Here is a 22115-nt window from a genome sequence, read left to right on the forward strand (position 1 = left end):
GTAGCGTTGCATTTCCGTTTCCTGTTTTACGTTCTCTGTGCGTCATTCGGCCCGTTACGGTGACGTAGTGAATGACAACGTAAGCTCATATTTATAGTTTATTATCATTTATGTTGATAACGCACGCTACTGCCTATTTTTTGTAAGCGATGAGATTTTATTCTGTTTGTGTTATTTTGTGTAGAGGTTGCACTTTATAGTTAGTAGTTGTTGTTAGTTGTTTGCTAACCTGCTAATGTCACCTAAAAATACAGTAAATTCATAGATTTAAGTTCGGCAAGTAAACACAAACATATAAACATATGTTAGTTTACTGACTTTAAGATTGTTGTTGATTTATTATTCAACAGATACTACATGATACACTATACATGAGCCAAAATAAATGTGAAGTTCAACGTGATGACTTGCATACTCTTTCACTGGAGTCTTGGTGCAGATAACCAGTCCTGAGAACAAATTCTCAACAAACTAAGTAATATTAGTTATTTAATGAATATACAGTAATGTTAATAAGGATAATGTAATGTTAAATAATAGGAGAAAGTAAATAAAATAAGCAAAAAATGCAAAAAAAAAAGGATTGTTTTTGGTTACTGTGGCTATATTTAGGCGTACATAGAAATCTAGGAACTGATACCCTACTTCACGGGTTTCACTCTTCGCGGGTGGTTGACACCGCCCATTAACAGCTAAATAGGGGGGATTACTTTATTAAGACCTATATGGCATGTGTGCTCTGTTTTTTAGTGGTGACGTTTTTACCCAAGCACTGCACATCAGTACTGTACTGTAGTTTAGCATGTGCCTTCGTGACATCTGTATGGTGACGCGCCTGGTTATGATAGAAGTTAGACAACGCGTAAAATTAAAATGTGATCAATCAAGTCACGTATGTAACTAACAGCATTGGGTTCATCATTACCTCACATTTTGGCTCACCAGTCCCAGTATTTATCTAATCGAAGATGTGTTCTTTTTTATTTTCCTTGATTGACATTGTTTTTCCGCAAGAACAAAACTAAATGGTTAATAATGATCGTAAGTCGTCAAGTTATGTTGAATAAAAGAGTAGATGGACAATGATTAATATTTTGATGTTTAAAAAAAAAAAAAAAAGATGTGTCTGAGTGACGTAAGTTGATTTGAAATTATCCGTCACTGGCAAAAGTTATGTGTCGCTGACACGGGGACACAGGCAAAATGGAGCACTAACTTATATTCTTTTATTAGTGAATTAGTCAATAATTATAACAAGTATTAGTTGATCTTAAACGGTAATCACTAGGACGCTAAAGCTAATTGTTAATGCTAACCATTTCACATAAGGAAATTATGCCGGCGTCTAATAATTCATGTGTAGATAATAATTATGTATATCCTCTCACTTCAACTCACATTTAGTTTTAGTATATAATTTTTAAAAATCTAATATATATTTTGTTTTTGAGGGGCATAGGAGGGTGATTACTCAATTGGTTGACAGAATAATCAATAGGATAATCGATTTTTAAATAGATTTGATCATGAAATCCCTAGTACAGTATACATAGTAAAAATTTTGCGCCTCACTTCAACACCTATTCATTGACTCAGCAGTGATACCTGTCAAACTAAATTAGAACAGTTGTGTAACTAAGGTAAACAGCTGTGTTACACCACTAACAAAGGTGTTTTTTTTTTTTTGCTGTGATGCCTGAAAACACATAATGAGTTGCTTCTAATTGGAAGAAGGTTTCACATGGCTGCGATTTACTTTAACCGACACAAGCTTTTTCAACAACAATTCTAATTATTCAGAAGGTGTACAGAGCACTGTAATTTGCAGTTAGTGATATACGTAAAACATTTCACCCATCCAGATAAGTCTCTCGCTTTAATTAAAGTCCTCTGGAAAAACTCCCTCGGGAGCCTCCTGCGTATGCATGCAAAACAACGGTAAGGAACCATAGCCAGTTGAGCATGACAACTTTGTAATAGCCTTGATGGAGGGATACAATCTTTAGTAATTTTATTGTATTTACATTTACGACAAAATGTGGAGCCTGTTCTTTGGGGGATTACCTCTCAATCAGTGCTGTTTTTTCCATAATGAATTATAGTTAAATGCAAGCAGTGAAATTAACTAAATCAATTTTGATAGTTTCATTTTCTACTGCTGCACACTAAATTCATAATTTGATTACCTCCTAATACAATAAGCAATAACTAAATTTTATGAATGAACAAAAATAATGTTCACTGGATTTTGTTTGTGTTTCTTTGCTCTTTGTCTTTTTTCCAGTGGTGGACCGTCAGGGCCAGCAAAGCCTTCTCTGCTGGCCTAATATGACCTGAAATGATCATAACTATAATAAACTATAACAATTATAATAACTATAATAAAAGTAATTTTCATATTAAATGTTTTTACAAAATATGTATATTTTATTGATAAAATTGCGCTCCATATTCTGTTCTTTTCGCGTCATATTATATCCATTTCAGTTAACTTCTCAGTTTCATTCAATACATAAGAAATGAAAGGTCAATCTTAAAGGACAAAGTCTACCCACCTTATGAAAAGTGTTATGAAGACAATAGCCTGGAAGTTTTAGATTAAAATGCGTATAAAAAAGGTTTTAGGCCTTCTATAAAAGAGTAATAAGGGGATGATGTCCTTTTCTTCTTAATTGGATCAGTAATTTTGACTTTCACATTGACTGAAATAGCAAGAGCCAGCATTGAGCTCAAGCTAACCTTCCCCAGCGCCCTCTGCACATCAGGCGTTAAACATGGCGGATGAAAGAGAAGCTGACAAGCGTCGCTCTTGTAATTGAGATTCATGGAGATTCATTCAGCCTTGACCTGAACAACAAGGAAATCCTCTGCAGTGTGGAGACACTTTTGTTACCTCCCCTCTCAGAAAGACAGCAGGAAATATGACATTAGGTATTTATTCTCATTTTGTGTTCCATAAATCAGACATTTTTAAGTGTCAGTTTTGTATAGCAGTGCATAAAAGGGTAAGCAGTAGGGTGGGATGAAGTCATGTTTATTTACAATTAATTGAAAAGATTTACTCTTTATATCTTTACACGAAAACCCTTTTGTGCCTGATATTCAATGTGCTAATGTTTTCAAGGGATCACAAAAATATATGAAAAAGTCATAAGCACCTGAAGTCCCGCAATTTGGCCTTAACCTCAAAATCACAATTTTGAAGATCCCATTAAGCTTATGTTTCATCTCCTGAAGGATCATCTGTCAAAGTTTGCTTGTTTTATAATGACTACTTCCTCAATTACACGTTCCTGTTGGCTTACATTCAACGACACTGAACACCCACTGACTAAGAAGCCACAACAACATCACGTTACACGCCAAAAGCCTTTGGCAAAGGCCAACTTCAAATTAAACACACCAAATAATACATGGACATCAATCGCTGACTAAGGACAAAAAGAAACTGCATGCCAATTGTGCTGCCATTGTATGATAAAAGACACATTTACAGAATTACCGTTCACCACTTTCTCTGTGGTGCATTCAAATATAGTTGGACGTTTCAATCTTTGACAGAAAAAAAAGGTCCTTCTATACCAGGTGTGGGACACTCCGGTCTCGAGGGATGTTATCCTACATGTTTTAGATGTTTACAGCCTTCCACTCACCTGATTCATATCATCATCTCAGGACTACAGAGATATGTCACAGTATTTTTTTTCAGACCAATCTTAAAGGTGTTTTGAACGGGAAACTTCCAAAAGCAATAGTTCGTCTGCCATGTTGTCCGTTCGTAAAAAAATTCTGGAATATACGCGCTTGCGCAAAAACTGTTCCATGTGGGCTCCGCGGAGGAATGTGGTTGCCGAAATAACGTCATTTTGATGCGTGCAGCCGCACGGAGGTTCAACCGAGCCACCACTTGAAGACAGGACGCAAGGTATAAAGATGAAGGATAGATTAAGCACATTTTAGATTTGCCAATTTCTTTCTTTTTTCTTTTTTTAAATAATGGATGGTTTTGTTTTTAACTTCAGTCATATTCTAGATTGCACAACACATGTTTTATGTTTATGTTTGCGACATAGATTTGCTATCGTGAAAAGTACCCTGGTGTGAAAAATTTCTGGCTGCAATTATTTCGTTGTAGAAAAGTTCTACTGTAGTTTAAAACTTTTATGCAACACATCATATGCCGCATAGAATCGAAGCTACATAGTGGCTGGGGTTACGTTATGCATTCACTAGATGGAGCTGCGCTAAAGGGAATGTCAATAAAACAATCAGATACGTCATTAAACTGTATTAATAGACAGTAAAAAAAAATAAGAATAAAGATGATTCGTGTAACGTACGATCTGAGGAATGGGGGGAAATTCTTCCGCTCTCCCCAACAACCCTGTCGGAGGGAGTTTGGCTGCTGGAAAAGTTGATCTTGGGGCAAAAGGTTTTGGGCAGGTTTGTATACTGTATAGTGCTGATGTGTGTGGTGGGCAAAATTTTGGTTTGGTTAGAATAAAGACACTGAGTAAAATCTTCAAAAATGGAACATACAAAGAGACACAAAGTACAAGCTTACAAAGTACAGTTTAAAGTAGACCTTTTCTTCAATTTGGGGGGGAATCAAAATATGGTTTTGGTGATTTTGGTAAAAACGAAAATACATTTTCACCTGACCAAATCTGGCACTATTTGATAAAAGTTTGGATACCCTTGGTTTAAAGAAAGGGAGGTAAGCTTCTCTCAATTGCAGTTGGCCAATCCGGCCAGTTTGCCTTTTGATAGAAATCAAGTTCTCCAGTCCAGATGTTTTCCAACAGTCTATTAAGTCCGGCTGTTCCATCAATGCAATAAAGCATACATGCGAATAAACTCAAATCCACAAAACAGTAGCTGAATGACAATCAAAAATTAGATGAAAATCACACAATAAAATAGCTTTGAAATAGTCAAACAGTGGGCATGTTTTCTCGAAACCAGTTTTAGTAACACATATTTTTGTTCGAAAATTATTATTACATGAAAACCAGATGCAACCAATGTCTACTTGTAGGATCAATTACAGGCGTCACTGAGCGAGTGAGCTGAAGCTAAGTACATCATCAAGGTCAGTAATTTGGTGAATTAAGCTAACATAGCTTACCCTCCCATTTTTTTTAAATTTTAACCGAGCTGCTAATGTAGCCTAGCCTCACCAATCATTTGAATGTGGTCCTGCCCACATGAGGTGGGTGTCATGAGATATTTCTTTGACGATGATCATCAAGTGAAATACAATTGTTACTGGTTTACTGTATATCTTTGAGACATTTCTGTCTGAAGACGCTGGAACTGAAGCACTTTGAAGCTCAGGTTCTTGGGTATTATAATTATTTTTAGAATGACTGTGGTGAAATTTTTCATGAAACTAGATTACATTTTTATACTGCACAATATTTGAAGATTGAGCAGTGAGAAACTGATAATTATCATGGGGCTTGTGCTATTTTTCTAGTATTTGTCTTTTTAATGTTTGATCATGTGTGCACACTGGATTATTAATGGGTCTAATTTTTTTAAGTTTGGTCATCACAAACTGATTGTCGTTACCTGAGCCCAGTTCAGTTGTCAGCAAAAGGCAAAACGGAGTTTATTGCTTCATTCATATTTCACAAAAGCAATATTAGTCAGGATGTGTGTTAAGCCCGTCTACTAACCCACACGAACCCAACGACGGACCATCATGGCCCCCTGCAGCGTTGGCCTATTACTATTACCTAGGCAGATCAGCTCAGACAAATCACTATGAAAGCACTTAAGATGCACTAACTACTACTGTACATACCTTCTGCACATATGTTTGAAGCACTCCCCTTTGCCATAGGAGGCGATAGTCACTGTTTCTACCGCATGGCGTGCATTTCGCGCAATGCATTGTTGGATGCCTATTTATATACCAATAAACAGACTGATTTCATTTTCACCCTTCTGTCCAGGCAGGCAGTCATCATGTGGAACACAGAACGCAAGAGACATTATGCTGTTCTTGTTGGTGTGCGTTATAAAGGTTGTCACTTTCCGCTCTTGTCTCTTCTTATGCGTTAATTTGCTAGCTAAACAGCCACTCAGAGTGAAGATTGTTCAGACTGACGCTTTTTTGAATCCTCATGGGGAACTCCAACATTTCAACTGTGATACTCCACTCCAGGCTGATGGTTCCTGCTGCCGACGTTGGCTTGGTGTGTACAGTGTGGTTGGGTAGACAGACCTGGCGGTGGTTGGACCTACTTATAGTCACACAGAGTAAAACGTAATTTGGTGAAATGCAATGTTATGTAATACACCCTACCATTGCTGGTTAGACCACACTTTGTAGTGTTCACTTCATAATTGACGTGTGTTAAAGCCTGGCTCACGAACTTGGTTTAACATAGATCTTTCCACATTGCTAAGCAGTGATTGTGTTTGAGTAGTATGTTTTTTGATTATTGTGAGATCTGTGCAAGGGAAATAACGGCCAGGAGAAAAGAAAGCTTTGGAATCCTCTTGTCTTTTATAATAAATTGGAATTTAAAGTGTAAACTCTGCTTTTTAATCGTGTTTGGTAAGCTCTTTGTTACTTGCTCTTAGTTTGACAACCGAGGAACTGCTCAGTGATCCCGACTAGTACGTACAGCCAAGACATGTAAAGAGAAGTCATACCAGTATATGTACTGTATAAGGTTTAATAATTTAAGATTTAAGTAAATAAATGTACTGCAATGATAATTGTCTGAAATACTTGCATGTATAGTATGAAGTATAAATAAAACACATAACATTAACACATCTATCCATCATCTAATGCTGTATTTTGAGACGGATCGCGGAGGCAGCAGCTTCAATAGGGAAGCCCAGACTTCCCTCTCCCCAGCCACTTCGTCCAGCTCCTTGGGGAAGATCCCAAGGGGTTTGGAGGCCAGCCGAGAGACATACTCTCTCCATCATGTCCTGGGTCGTCCTCGGGGCCTCCTTCCGCTGGAACATGCATGGGACACCTAACTGGGGAGGTGTTCCGGGCATATTGCACAGATATTAAAAGATACAGGGTTCAAAGGATGGGAATAAAGTAGATTCTCGTAGTAGGGAAAGTACAGTATTTCTTCGCAAAACTATATATTATTTATGTTGATCTATGCTTTCTACTACAGCCAAGGGTAGCACAATTCTTTTGACAGCTATACAGCTCTCATCTACTGTGCTGTGGTGGCTCCTGTTAAAACTTCTATAGATCCATTTTAAAAGGACCGCATATGCTTATTATGTAAGAAGTAAGCAAATAATTATTATTACTGTTAAAACAACAAAAAACATCAAGGCTGCAATAAATAGTAAATGATATATAAAAATGACAACAGCAGTAGCGGCACAGAGACAATGAAAATGTATCCCCATGAGGAGGAAACAGAATCACACAGGACAGAATTGTTCACTTGATATTGTTTATTTGCAGTGAATGAATGGGAGAATTTTCTGAGAGTTTGCATTTAATTCAGTGATTAGGAATTGAAGTTTCAACTGCTTCTTGAAGCAATTGTTATATAATTTAACTCCATTCGCACACTGACTTTTTATAATTCAAAGCCGCAATGTGTACAATTAAGAATTGCCATTTACTGGTGTTGCGTGAATGCAGCATGTGCACCACGGTGTCTCAGAGAAACCAGACTTTGGAAGCATACTCCAAGAGAGCGAGCAAGCAAATACAAATACAATTTGCCTTTGGTTTCAGAGCACAATAGCGCGGAATCGCCAACACTTGGGCAAATATGTAATTACCCCGGGCTTTGTGGACGTACAAGAAGGCCACAGCCAGAGATGGCAAGTCCATCGCGAAGACACATGACGACTGACACATGCGCTGCATAGTACGGACACTGTGGCAAAAATCCAACACTTCCACACTTTTCTAAATGCAAAGACAACTCTTTCCAGTCAAGTAGAATGCAGGAGGACAGCGATGTTGGCACACAAGGATTAACAACAGGCCACAACAAAACACACGAAGCGGCTGTGATACAAGGAAGACACAGCTGCTCCTTCTGTCGTTTTTTCATGCGTCGCAATGTTTTTGTTGGTGTTTTCTTTTGTGTTAGGTGGATGAACTCAAATGTGTTCAAATAACTCGTCATCCTAACTCCCAAACCGATCGTTGTGCGCTGTCGTGAAACTTGTACTGCATGGATCGAACCTGCTCCTTAGTCTTCTTTCTCCTGCTTTTACTTTCAATTGGCATACACACCTTTTCATTTCCTCTTTTTTTTATTCCTATTTGTGATTGGCATAAAAACCAAAATCTCACTTGGCTGCACACAAGACTCAAACTGACTTTGAAACGTGATTTGAATTACGTTGGCGAACGTTTTCCTTCTTCGCTTTCCAAAGTTAAAAGCAACATGAAAGGCATGAGTGGTGCACCCCATGTAATATAAATAGCCATTACTAGACCTTTGATTATGTATAAAAAATACGTTGATTTGATAGGACACATTGTCCCTTTAAAGGCCTTCCTGTAGAAAAGCAAAAATAATACAATAAAAAAAATCTCCTTCACGATGCATCATTTTCCGATTACGAATTCAATTTTTAGTTTCCTCATGGTGCTAATGTCTCTTTTTCTACATTTTGTTACTTTGCTATAGGGCTTAATGAATGGCCTGAAATTCATATTTTTATCAATTTAATTCGTTCACAGTACTGAGTATATATATATATATATATATGTGTGTGTGTGTGTGTGTGTGTACTATTTAATGTATGTGTGTGTGCACATAATCTGTTTTTTAAATTGGCTTTTGTTTTGGAAAATAATTATAATTTTTGTCATTTTTCTGACATGTTGCAGGCCAAACGAGCAATCAAATCAGAAAAACGTGTTGTTGCATTGTCGTCTTAGTAATCTTTTTTTTTTTTAAAAAAGGGATTGAAATTAAACCATTTAAAAATATCGGATTCTTGCCAAAATTATCAACAGTTTAATCAAGTAAACTGAAATAATCAATGGCTGCAGCCCTACTTTGTAGTCTGCTTTGGGGTTCAAAATTGGCAGATCTGTCTTGTTTCATAACAGTCCGTCCAATATGGATCCTGCAGACTGAGCAATTGCGTCTGGCTTTGTTGAGCCAAGGGAAGCTCATTAGCTGACATGAGCAACCTCTGCATGAGATAATGAAAACAGTTAGTTACATAACTAGCTCAGTAGGTATGTTTGAGTCATACACTCAGTTACTACAAATGATGTTTACCTTTGCGTGTGTGGCCCACACCACACAGTGACTGATTGGCCCAAACGTGACTAAACTGGAAATTAACTAACCAACTTCAACATGTTCATCTTGTTACATTCTAAATAATTTGCCATAACTTCACATTTTTTTTCTTTGACCCCTCAGCCTTCAAATTTCATTTCACCAGAAATGCCCTTAGTAGTTATTTGTTTTGTAAGTGTAAAAGGTATTTTTATTTTGTTAATAAAATGCAGTTCCAATTATAGTTTATTTTTTATTTATTATTATTATTATTTTTTTTTTATCATAAACCGCAACCGAGGAGGCTGACAGGGTGTGGACTGGGGTAAGGGGGATAGATAGGGGCAAGATTCGGAAGAAGGACACTGAGATCAAGCTTTTCTCCAGGAATAGAAATTAATTGTGGTATATTTTGAGCTGTATTGTACCCGTAGTTTGTCACGCAGTGTATGTTGGGAACCCCAGCTCTAGGTTGTGTTGTACCACTCTATACAACTATATGCTATGCTAGTAAAGAGTTAACGGTCTGTCATACTCCGGAGTATTATTGTTATATTAAGTAACAAGAAGAGTTAAAGATATAACAGTAAGATATACAGACTACTTCAAAGCAGATTAATCAACAAATTATCATTAATTTGATAATCTATTGTTGCACCGCAAATGTAGCTGGTAATAAAGACAGAGAATTGTTGAGAGTTTAACTAAAAAAAAAAAATTGAACAGTTGACAATGTTATGAAAGCAATGAGCCCCATTTACAATGTCATTTCTAATTAAAACTTTAGTATTTTGATGTTTTTGGAATATTAACAGTGCCATTTTTTGACAAATATTAACACCATTTTATTATGTGAAACTAAATTTGATAACCGTAATCCCCCAAATATAAAATGATTTTTTTCCCCAAATAAATGAAGACCAAAAGTATGGTTATGTTCTATACGGAGCCCCTAGAGGGACATAGAGAAAAAGAAAAAAATATGACGAGATCTCGCAATCCTAGTTCCTACATCTGTGAACCGGAAGTTAAACAAACATAGTGAACTGAGCCGACACATCATTCATGGGAGAAATGTGTTTTTTATTTTAGTATTGGCCTAACATATGAAGACATCAAATCCACTCTTGCACATAGACATGGCTTTGACATAAGTGAGAAACATCTGAAAAGAAGATTTAGGGCGAGGGGGCTTCCTCAACATGATGGCTACTTAAGTAAAGTTGGCAAGACAGGGCCAGATTCGCACTTTCGCGATCAATACCTCTTACGTTGTCTGACTACCAACGGTGGCGCTATCCCTCTCGCAATAAGTATTGTGGGATCCCACAATAACTATTGCGAGATCTCACAAAGTATTGCGAGATCTTGCATTATTTTTTTTCTCCTAGTAGTCCTATCAAATAGTCCTATAAACAGTAACTTAAAAAAAAAAGATGTTTTTTTTTTTTTAATTCCACAGGAAATGTGGTCCGTCAGCCACATAAGCCGGGTTGGACGCATAGTTATCTATTTTTATATAATCCGTATGCTTACTTACACTTGTTATTTACCGTAACGGGACGAGTGAGAGAGTGCAGTATTAGGTGCCCATGAGCAAAGTGCCTGTTGCAGCTAACAGCTCATGTCAGCTGACATAGTTATGGCATTATTTTCAAGAAAAGAAGCGAGCAGACTCACCCAATGTCCCATTCCATACTTATGCACACACAGGAATATTAGTAAAACCGAGAGGACCATGTCAAAGTTATTATGTCTCCAGCTGATTCAAGAGCGGCAAGCTGTGTTCACCGGTCGTTAATTAATCCCGATCTTTTGGAATGTACAAATCATAAAATTGGTAAAACACGGATGCTGGGCAACTTAAGGTATGAATAGCAAAATGAATAGCCTCATCACAAGGGAAAAAAACAAACAAATGTTTGAGCACATTCTCTGTTACACTGGCGTTCACAATGTGGGAAATCTGAAAGACACAATGCGCAACAAAAATATAATGTACGGATATGAACACAATTATGAAGAGTTCACGAAAGATAAGATTTATTTAGTTTTGCAATCGTTTTTACATTGTTGTCAAAGAGGTATTGCGTCTTATACACGGTGAATTAGAAAATACCAGAATTTGACCCCAATATTAATGGTGCGTCTTATACACTGGCGTGCCTTATATTTGAGGAATTACAGTATTTACTACATGGAAAAAATTGACCAGCTCATTGATCAGCTCATTCTCTCGTTTTTTCTTTGTTTTGGTTGGTAATTTTATTTATTCATTATTACATACATTTAACCAATAAATGGTTATATTTTAGTAACAAATGTTGCAGTATTTCAAAAGGTGTTCAAACTTTCAAGAGGTGGTTGTATTGTGATCATCTGGCACATGGCCGTGTTATCTCCGTGAGCTGATGGGCACATAGAGATTAGTGGTGATACATCGCTCTGCTTTATCATTACTTTCCTTCTCAAGAAGGAAAACGACTGCCAACTGCAATCGCTACATTACCATTCGTATAACAACAAGTCACCATCAGATAGGACACAGGTCATTTGTCTTAAAACAAATGATGCTTATCGCCGTAGAAACATCTTATCATTGACAGAAAAATCAAAGAGGGGAAATATACAGTATATTCAAGCTTGTGCGAGAACATGGGTAACAGGTGAGCTGGAGGAGCTAAATTTGCATAGGAGGCGGAGTACGGTGTCACCAGACAGGTGTACCAAATCGAACCAATGAGAACGCAGACAATAAAGGCAGACGCGAGTGGAACAGAAACATGAACAAAACCCCACAAACACACAACAACCAAACATGAAAATTGAGTATGAATGACATAAAATGACAAAAACAAATCAACTCACCCAAAACGAGCGAGGTAAAGTTGGTTATTCGATATTCGCTTGACATTCGGTGCGGACCGTCTGCAAATTACACGTTTCAGTGTGTAAAAAATGTTCACTAAAAATAACATTTTACCACTCTTTTTGCTGTAGTAGATCATACTTGTAATGCCCTGACTACTACAGGTGAGGTTATTGTGATAAAACACTTTATATGGACATATGCCTTTTATTACTGAAAATATTCACAAATAATCAATAAAATTTCTTTTTATCTTTCTTTTTGCTATAGTAAGTCAAACCGTTAATGCCCTAACTCCTACAGGTGAGGTTATTGTGTAAAAACACTTCAAATTGACATATTATGCATTTAATAACTGAAAAATATTGACTAAAAAATCAATAAAAAGACTTTTATCTTTCTTTTTGCTGTACTCATACTGTTAATGCCCTAACTACTACAGGTGAGGTTATTGTGAAAAAAAAAAAAAACACTTTATACACTTTATACAGACATCCTATGCATTTAATAACTTAAAATATTCTCTAAAAATCAATGAAATGACTTTTTATCTTTCTTTTTGCTGTAGTGGGCCATACTGTTATAGCCCTAACTTCTACAGATGAGGTAATTGTGAAAAAAAAAACATTTTAAATGGCTATGCTATGAATTTAATAACTGAAAATATTCTCAAAAAAAAAAATCAATGAAATTGCTTTACATCTTTCTTTTTGCTGTAGTAGGTCATACTGATATTGCCCTAACTGCTACAGGTGAGGTTATTGTAAAAAAAAAAAAAAAAAAAAAAACACTTATATGGCCATACTATGCATTTAATAACTGAAAATGTTCACTAAAAATCAATGAAATGACTTTTTATCTTTCGTTTTGCTGTAGTAGGTCATACTTGTAATGCTCTAACTACTACAGGTAAGGTCAATGTGGAAAAACACTTTCCTCGCTTCATTTCCAATAATGAATCCTTTTGTATTGACAGGGGTTGACATTGGTCCAGTTTCTGTTTTGCTCTTCTTCAGCCATTATGGGTTGGGGGGGAAAAAAAAAAAATCTGTGGGTCTGGCTTCGATGTACGATAATGCTAACATTAGCTGGTTGAGCAACATTTTTTTTCTTTTTTTTTTAAAATAATTATATTTGACTACTTTCACCAGTAAACATGGTGGATCAATAATCGCACCGCCTTCCTGCAGTGAGCATCCAGTTACGACACGTTCTACGCGAGGGTTCTTGAAGGCGTTTTTATGGGTCGGTTGGCTATTGCAGCTGTCTAACAAAAATATGGGCCCGTACACAATATGTCATTGCACACTGCACAGAAGCCTTCATACTGGTCGAGCGAATGACCAGCACCTCCGACTGGTGACACACGTTAGCTGAATTTTAATTGGCTAAAAATTCTACACTAAATCTGGATCACTTAGGAGTGTAACCATATGGATATCATATGACACGAAAAGAATAGAATATGGAGAATAATTTTATATATAAATTGTATATATTTAGTAAAATTATTGTAATAATGAAATTGAATTTTATTAGTTATAATAAGTATTATAGTTTATTATAGTTATGATAATGTCAGGTTATATTAGACCACCAGAGAAGGCCTTGCCTGGCCCTGACAGCCCACCACTGAACGTAGGGCACATATAGTGGTTTCACAAAACAATCGGAACATTAGATTTTTTTTGTACTTTTTCTTAAAAATCCAGTTTTATTTAAAATATTGAAACGAGTTTCATTATATTGGTATACTGTACCATGCAAGACAACAACTGGACCAAGCCAGTTATTGAGTCACCTCCGTCCTGGGAAGAAGACAGTCCAGGTTGAAAGCTTCTTTGGGCTTCCACGGCCGTCTGCAAACCTGGAAAGAAATGCGTCATTGGCAAAACCGGAAATACTTCTATTGGCAAAACCTTTCCGTTAAACAAACAAAACAATCATCATCCATCGAAACACTACAATTATTTAACAATATAAAAAGTATTTTCTTAGCATTATTTGAAACAAAAACATTCCAATAAATCGGCTTTAAAGGCAACATATTTACATTGATTTATTCATATCGGCCGGCCATATTATAAAAAGGCGACATGATGCGATATACATCAAATTTCCAAATATCGGCCCAGATAATTGGCCCGGCCGATAATCAGTCGATCTCTAATATATACCAATATTATGAAACTCAGATCGAGATTTTTATGATAAAGTACTAAAAAGTGTTATATTCCAATTACTGTATTTTGTCCAATCCCTGTATTGCAATTCACATTAACTTCTTTGAATATTTTAGCGCCTTCAGTTTTGGGAGACAAAATGCCAGGGGGGGACAACAGACACAAGCACACAAGAATGGTGTGAACATGCAAAAATGATGAAGCGAAGATTAGAATATTTCAAATGTAATGTGATGAGCATAAAAAGAAATGGCGTAATATTTTGTGGACTGAAGAAATTAATGCAGTTCTTTTTGGGTCAAAGGAACACAGAAAGTTTGTCAGAAGGCCTGCAAACACAGAGTTCAAGCCACAGCCCACGATGAAGACAGTTAAGTATGATGGTGCAATCATCATGACATGGGGATGTTTTTTCATTCTGTGGCGTTGGTCTTATTTACCTCATACGAGGGATCATGGATCGGTTTGTGTCAATCGAGATACAGTGATCCCTCCTACTTCGCGGTCTCAGCTATCGCGGCCACAGTACTTCGTGGGGTTTTTCGGGAAAAATTAAAAATGTTTAAAAATAAAAAACGATTTAAAAATTGCGCAAAAATGGGAAAAAAGCAGAAAAGTACATTATACAGTACTGAATTCAATAAATAAGTAATATTAGTTAATGACTATGTTAAGAATTCTTAAAGTGTTAGCGTTCGTGACGTTTGTTATCTTAGTTTGAAATGAATGCTTTTAATTTGTCAGGTCGCGTTGCATTTCTGTTTCCTGTTTTACGTTCTCTGTGCGTCATTCGGCTCGTTACGGTGACGTAGTGAATGATAACTTAAGCTCATATTTATAGTTTATTATCATTTATGTTGATAATGCACGCTGCTGCCCATAGTAAGCGATGAGTGTTTATTCTTTTTATGTGTTCGTTTGTGTAGAGGTTGCACTTTATAGTTAGTAGTTGTTGTTAGTTGTTGCTAACCCGCTAATGTCGGCTAAAAATACAGTAAATTCATAGATTAAAGTTCGGCAAGTGTTTATATGTTAGTTTACTGACTTTAAGATCGCTGTTGATTTATTATTCAACAGATAATACATGATGCACCATACATGAGCCAAAATGAATGTGAAGTTCAACGTGATGACTTGCATACTCTTTCATCACAGATAACCAGTCCTGAGAACAAATTCTCAACAAACAAATTAAGATTAGTTATTTAATGAATATACAATAATGTTGATAATGTTAATAAGGATAATGTAATATTAAATTGGGGAAAGGAAATAAAATACGCAAAAAATACAAAAAAAAAGGATTGTTTATGGTTACTGCGGCTATATTGGGGCGTACAAAGAAATCTAGGGACTGATACCCTACTTCGCAGTTTTCAGACTTCGCAGGGGGTTGACACCCCCCATTAACAGCAAAGTAGGGGGGATCACTTTACTTGAAAACGTCATGTTTCAACAAGACAATGACCCTGTTACGGGTGGGTTCACTCAGGTAGAGTCTTGCTCTCTCGGTACTGGCCTGCTTTGTTTCTTTTTCCCTGTGTTTCCTGGCATCTTTTTTTAGGTGGGCCCCAGCAGTGCAAGGATTGGTCGGCTCCAGGAATGCCCATGATTGGCTGCTGCTGATTGGCTGGTCGCACACCTGCTATATATTGAGCTGAGATGGCAGACAACTTCCTCGTCCTCCTTCGCTCCCAACCAGCCACGCGTTTGTACCAATAGTTATGGAAACCAAGCAGTAGGGGTGAACCGGCATTTTTGTTGTACATGTTCTTTCCTCCTGTTTTTTTGGAGGTAGGGAGGTAAGCCTATTGTCTTTTGGTTGTTTTGTTTGCTAGGTTAGTTTGGTTATTGCACTGACAGATTGTTTTGTTTGTTGTTTTGGCCTTGGTTCACCCTGAGTTAATTGCTCCTATCTTTCAGTAATCCTTTTGTAATGTAAATAAATATATCTTTTGTTTTCCAAACATCTGGTTTAGCGGCTGGCTGCTTGGGAGTTGGGGAAGGCGGGGCCCATTACATATGTTGTGTCCTAGGTCCCTAGACTGGGACATAACAGACCCCAAACACACTAAGTGAGCAAACACCTCGGAATTGTAGAACATAGTTCAATTCACCTGGACTGCAAAAGAAATTTACCGTTGCCAGAAGTTGGTCGAGTCTATGCAAACCAATTACCAGAAACCATATTATTTTAGGATATTCAGCAAATTTGAATTTTAAAAACGTTTTTAGTTTGTTCAGTATATTTATAGTTTCCTCAGACAAACATATTTAAACTGCTACTTATTACCTTTACATTTCTTGATTTTCTGGGAAATATTATACATTTAAATACAGTTTACAATTTCCTTTCTTTGAAATAGAATGTGCATTGTCCCAAAAGCATATGTATTTATTGGAGTACAATTCATTTGAGGAACTGTGACATTTGCTTACCTTTGCAGTGTTTATATTATTTATTTTAAACCGTTTCAAACCCACTCTCTCCCTTAATTATATCTACAGCATACTTATGCTCTAGCACTCAGCTAGTTATTCCTGGCTGCATGTATGTATACTTGCTACCTAATTAGACTGTTTGCTCCCAAGTATATAACAGTGGAAACATTTCTCAGAAGTTTAACTGGATGACGTGATTAACCATGTTGGTGTGGATTAAAATGAAAGTAAAAATATACTACTGTCGGACTTTGTTGTTTTGAAATTGTTTTTGTTATTTGTCAGTGCAGGCAGACTGCCCACCTCTGGGACAAAACACTATATTGCTTGACCACTAACATACAGTATCTAAGGCAAATAAAACATTTGGACAGTAAGGATTAACATTCTGTACAAATTCAAAATATTGAATGTAATTCTCTGTGTACAAGATTAGGTTTTTTCCCCCCTCATTTCCAACCCCAACTCCACATAACTGTTTGAATAATATTAATTTGAATGTGAAATAAGGAATATCATGTAATTTACAAAATTTAAAATTATGATATACACCAAAATTTGACATAGTATGCATCCGTTTTACCGTGTTTGCACTTCCAAATGCACTTTGGTCAAGCGCTGCCTTATTGCCTCTTTGTTATCAACAAGGAGGCTGCGTGAATAATTTTTCAAGCGGACTTTGCCCATTATGAAAAGGAAAAGACGGCTTGACTTGTCAATTCAAGAGAGGTGGCGAGAGCGGTGGCACGCGTGGATTCCAGCAAGTGGGGGGAGAAGCACAGTGAGGAGCAAATGATCCACTCTCTGATCTCGCCACAGTCGTCACTTGGGTAAAGAAGGATTTGGCATAGTATTTCTGCTGATCTCCATTTAAAAAAAGTTGGACGGGTCCGAAGATGACTACCTGTCAAAGAAATAAGGATGTTAGCACAAATGACAAGGTGGGGACATCTGGGATTGAAATGGGAGGAGCTATTTGACGAGACAGATAATTCATATACAGCTGTGTCAAAAAATATAAAGCACTGAAACTTCAAATCATTTTATTGTTGCAACATTACTTCAAGCATTTGCGTCTACGTGCCCATGTGTACATTGCATTGCACTACTCTCATTTCCGCGCACCCCTCCCATCCAAAACCACAAAAGTATGTTATTCAATATATGACATAGAAATGCGTCTAAAAGTACCATGATTTCATTAACACCCGTGTTTTAATTGGACAGCCATGACAAGTGTAACCACTAAAGTCAGAAGTAGACTTCGAAATGCTTTTTTGTAAAATTCACCCAAACTGAAGTAAAACAAAACGGGGGGGTCATGCTGCGGGACGACTTGTACAGAGAGAAATACGATAGTTATCAAAAGTTATATCTAAAGTGCAATTCCGCTGCTAACTAATTGTGGCTGTACCATGTGTGAAGTCAAAGTCATAGACATATGCAAGTCAAAACGAGCCAACGACAAGCACTGATATGCCGCGGTGATTAACAAAAACGCTAAAATTGATGTGTGAGGCAAAAGCAATTTGTCCACTCTGAACCCAGTAGATGAGCTGAGTGTCGCCCCACATAATGAAAGCACTAACCGCCATTTGTCACATAAGATATTGGATTTTGATTAAATGCCGCACGTGTGCCTTAAATCTCGACAAATGCTTGCGTATATTGAAAAGAGCTGGCCTGCCGTCCATTCAGTGGGTTGATGGAAGCAGGTTGCCAATAAAATAATTGGCTTGTTAGCTTGAAAGGAGACCAAATGGAAAGACGAGAAGAAAGACGATGTTGCTTTTGTTCATCGACCGCACTGAGCCCAAGCTTTACATGCCAATGAAGCACCAACACTCTTGTCAATGGCGCTCTCTTTACATTTTAGCCATGCTAGCCTAAGACACGATTGCATCCTCCACAAAGCAAGACAGAACATGTAGAAAAACTAGAAATGAAGACAAAGATGAAAAAAAAACAATAAACAGAGTGGGGACACATTTGTTGACAGTGCGTGGAATATAAATACAATGTGAACTTTAAAGGGCAGCATGTAAACAGTATGGATCTTTGTAGACAGAAAGAATAAATGTCCTTGTCTGACAAGGCTGCAGAGATTCTTCATATTTTTATGAAATATTGTCTTCTAATAAAAGGGGTTATGCATTTGGGCTGGTGGTGATGCACTATATGTAACTGTAACGTTATAAATGTCTGCTTTAAACCATAGACAAATTTAGCCTAAGAAAAAGTCAACTGAAGATTACAATATGTTCCAAATTATTACACTGTATGTGAGATATTATTTGAATAAACATTTAACAGTTGCTGGTTCGTATATGAGAATGAACGGATGACAATCTTCTATGTTTGATAACCCGAATGCCCAAAGATGTTAAATGCAAAAATATGTGGTGTTTCTAGCGGACCATTTCCAGCCAGAAAATACCATTAATATACCAATTGCCATTGAGTACACAGCAAATTGATAAAGCTATGCATCCAACATCTCCTGACCTCAAATATTTCGATAACTTGTGAGGCATCCTTAGAAGGACTTGAGACTTGAGACTTGAGAACTGAACACAGTGTAGCTGCAATCTTTATATGACGTCCATGCAAAAAATGATCCATGAATTTATGAAAAGGATAGCAATTCATGTGGTACTATTGCTTGTCAAAAGGGAGTTTACAACTATTATAGATTTAAGAACATTTCTCTCTCTCTCTCTCTCTCTCTCTCTCTCTCTCTCTCTCTCTCTATATATATATATATATATATATATATATATATATATATATATATATATATATATATATATATATATATATATATATATATTGAATGCATTGCATAAACCTAAAAAGGGCTTCTTGGGTCACAGAAGAAGACTCTACACAGGTCCCATTTACTGTGAAGCCGTGAATGCCGTGCTAAAACAACACGAGTCTAGCACTCTCCCCTCCTTCCTTGTGTACCCGTCAATCAAACGCGCTAACACATTAAGTCAAAACAGGAAACAAATGTGAATAAATGAAAACACAATACATACTAAATATGTTACATATGCTCCATTTACAATGGGTGAGTAGGCTACGTACGTACATGCAACGTTCGTTTCAACTTTGAGGTGAATTAATTAATCACGACTCAAACAGTAATATATATTTGTACAAACGTTCGTGCCAATTAACAGGAGGAAAGCGTTTGGTCCTTGTATCTCGATGGCAATGGCACAGACGAGTAAAAGTTTGCACTCACGTTTTGCTTGATTCAATCAATCAGCAAAGGAGAACATGATTTTGCTTTTGTAACCGGATGTAGATCACATTCTTTTTCCTGTGTGGTGCTTGCTGAACTGTGGAATTGACGCGGCAACGTGCCGGCGGACCAGAGCGGAGCACGATGGATGCTGTGGAATCGCTCTCATTTATTAACATGAGTGTGTTGTGCTACGGCACGGCGCGGATGTGGTGGACTCACCCTGTCAGTATTCCACAATGTAATGTGAAAAAAACGTAAGCCAGGGACGCCGTAACCAGGGGTCTACTGTACTTTGTTTTTCGATCGTCCTCCTGCTGACTCCACTCCCTCGTGCCTTGTGTTTTTCCATAGACTCTAGCATTTTTTGTCTCACCTTTTGTTGTACTTTGAGTGCTCGGTTGTACTTTGTGTTTTTGGATTTTATTCCACGCTCACCGTGACACTTTAGTTAATAAACTCTTTTTTGGACTCATTACATCTCTTGTGTTGAGGCTTGTGTTCTGGGGTTATTGTTCACAGAATGTGGAAGGAAACTGGAGTACCCAGAGAGAAACAGGCGCAGGTAGAACATGCAAACTCCACACAAGAAGTTCGGAGCCGGAATTAAATGGACATGAAATTTACCTTTAATACTGTCGAAATTATTTGTTTGAATATAAGGATACTGAAGATGAATTTTTACCAGTGTTGGTGCTCCCTAGTGTTGAATGCCCTTAGCATCGGGCAGACACAAAAAAAGGCCTGCTGTCAAAGTTTTACAGTTTATTATCTGTGGTATTACAATGATACAGTATGTCTTATGGGAGAGGCTGTTTAAATTTTGCAGTTCTGTGTTGTCAAGTCTCTCTTGATGTTCAAATGAGTTTGAAGGTCCCCAATGGCAAAAACGATATTGATTTGGCCTATGCACGCACACGCGCACACACACACACACACACACCCACATGCGCCTCCCCCACACAGACACAAAATCAAATAGACCGGGTTCCCTAAAAGCTGCAAAAAAGATTAATATGTGAATGCCAAAATGAATATATGGGTTAATGAGTTTTATTTATCATACCACCAAGTCATAAGGTTTGATTCGTGGCAAAATAATGGTATTTCAAATAGCAAAAATGGACAGGGTTGGAGATGGAAGGGTGCCTCAGTTCACATTACAATTGCGCTGCCACAGTTTAAACCACATATTACGGTTGTACTGAACTATGCTTACATAGCAGTTAAGTCATGATTACAAAGATATTTGTGTGAAAAACATTGTGGCGTTTGTCATTCAAATATTTTTTGTATGAGAACTGCATTGATGCAGCCATGCAGCTCTCCATGAATATAAAACAATCAAAAACAGCAAATTTTTTATAGCGCTAACTGGAACGATGTCACTTCATCTTCTTCTTTCACTGGTGTCGTAAAGCAAGGACCATGTTTTGTTTTACTAGCTGCCCTTGACCCACCAAATGTGCCTCCAGAACATACATTACATCCAGACTGAAAGAAAATCTAAAGAAGAATAAAAAGTATACCTGAATAAATCTTTGCTTGCATGTTTACACTTCACTTTGACTCTACTAAAAATGACATCACAATTGCTCATTGGCTCAGGTAACAACCAATCACCGCTCAGCTTACAAATGCATCAGAATGCCTCACAGTCAAAAAACAAATGAGCTGTCATCGTCATTCATGAGCCCCGAGCAACTAAAATCTTTATTTTATTTGCTCTTTGGGATTATAATGGAATCTCATTTATTCGAATAAAGTTATAAAGATGCAATCATTTTATCTGTGCCGTTTTAGGCAAAATTTGTGGGGAAAATAAGACAGAAAGAAAAAAATAAACAAGAAAAGCTACGTTCTACTACGTTGCTTTTGTGTCGGTGTAATTAAAACTGATTTACATAATAAATACAATATCAAATGAGTCATTTCCATGTAAAACTTAAATTTCACATTTTTACTGCTGTATAGACTGCTGTATACCATCTGATATTGAATGCCCCAACTGGGAGTCCCCATTTAAGGTCTGAAAAATGCACGCTTTGACCCGCTCAAGTTGGGTCAAGACAGACTGTCAAGTGAATAATTTACATTTGTCATTGGGATCAGTGAACATT

This window comes from Hippichthys cyanospilos, chromosome 5 (assembly GCF_059441005.1).
Source record: "Hippichthys cyanospilos isolate Australia breed blue-spotted pipefish chromosome 5, RoL_Hcya_1.0, whole genome shotgun sequence".
Taxonomy (NCBI): Eukaryota; Metazoa; Chordata; class Actinopteri; order Syngnathiformes; family Syngnathidae; genus Hippichthys; species Hippichthys cyanospilos.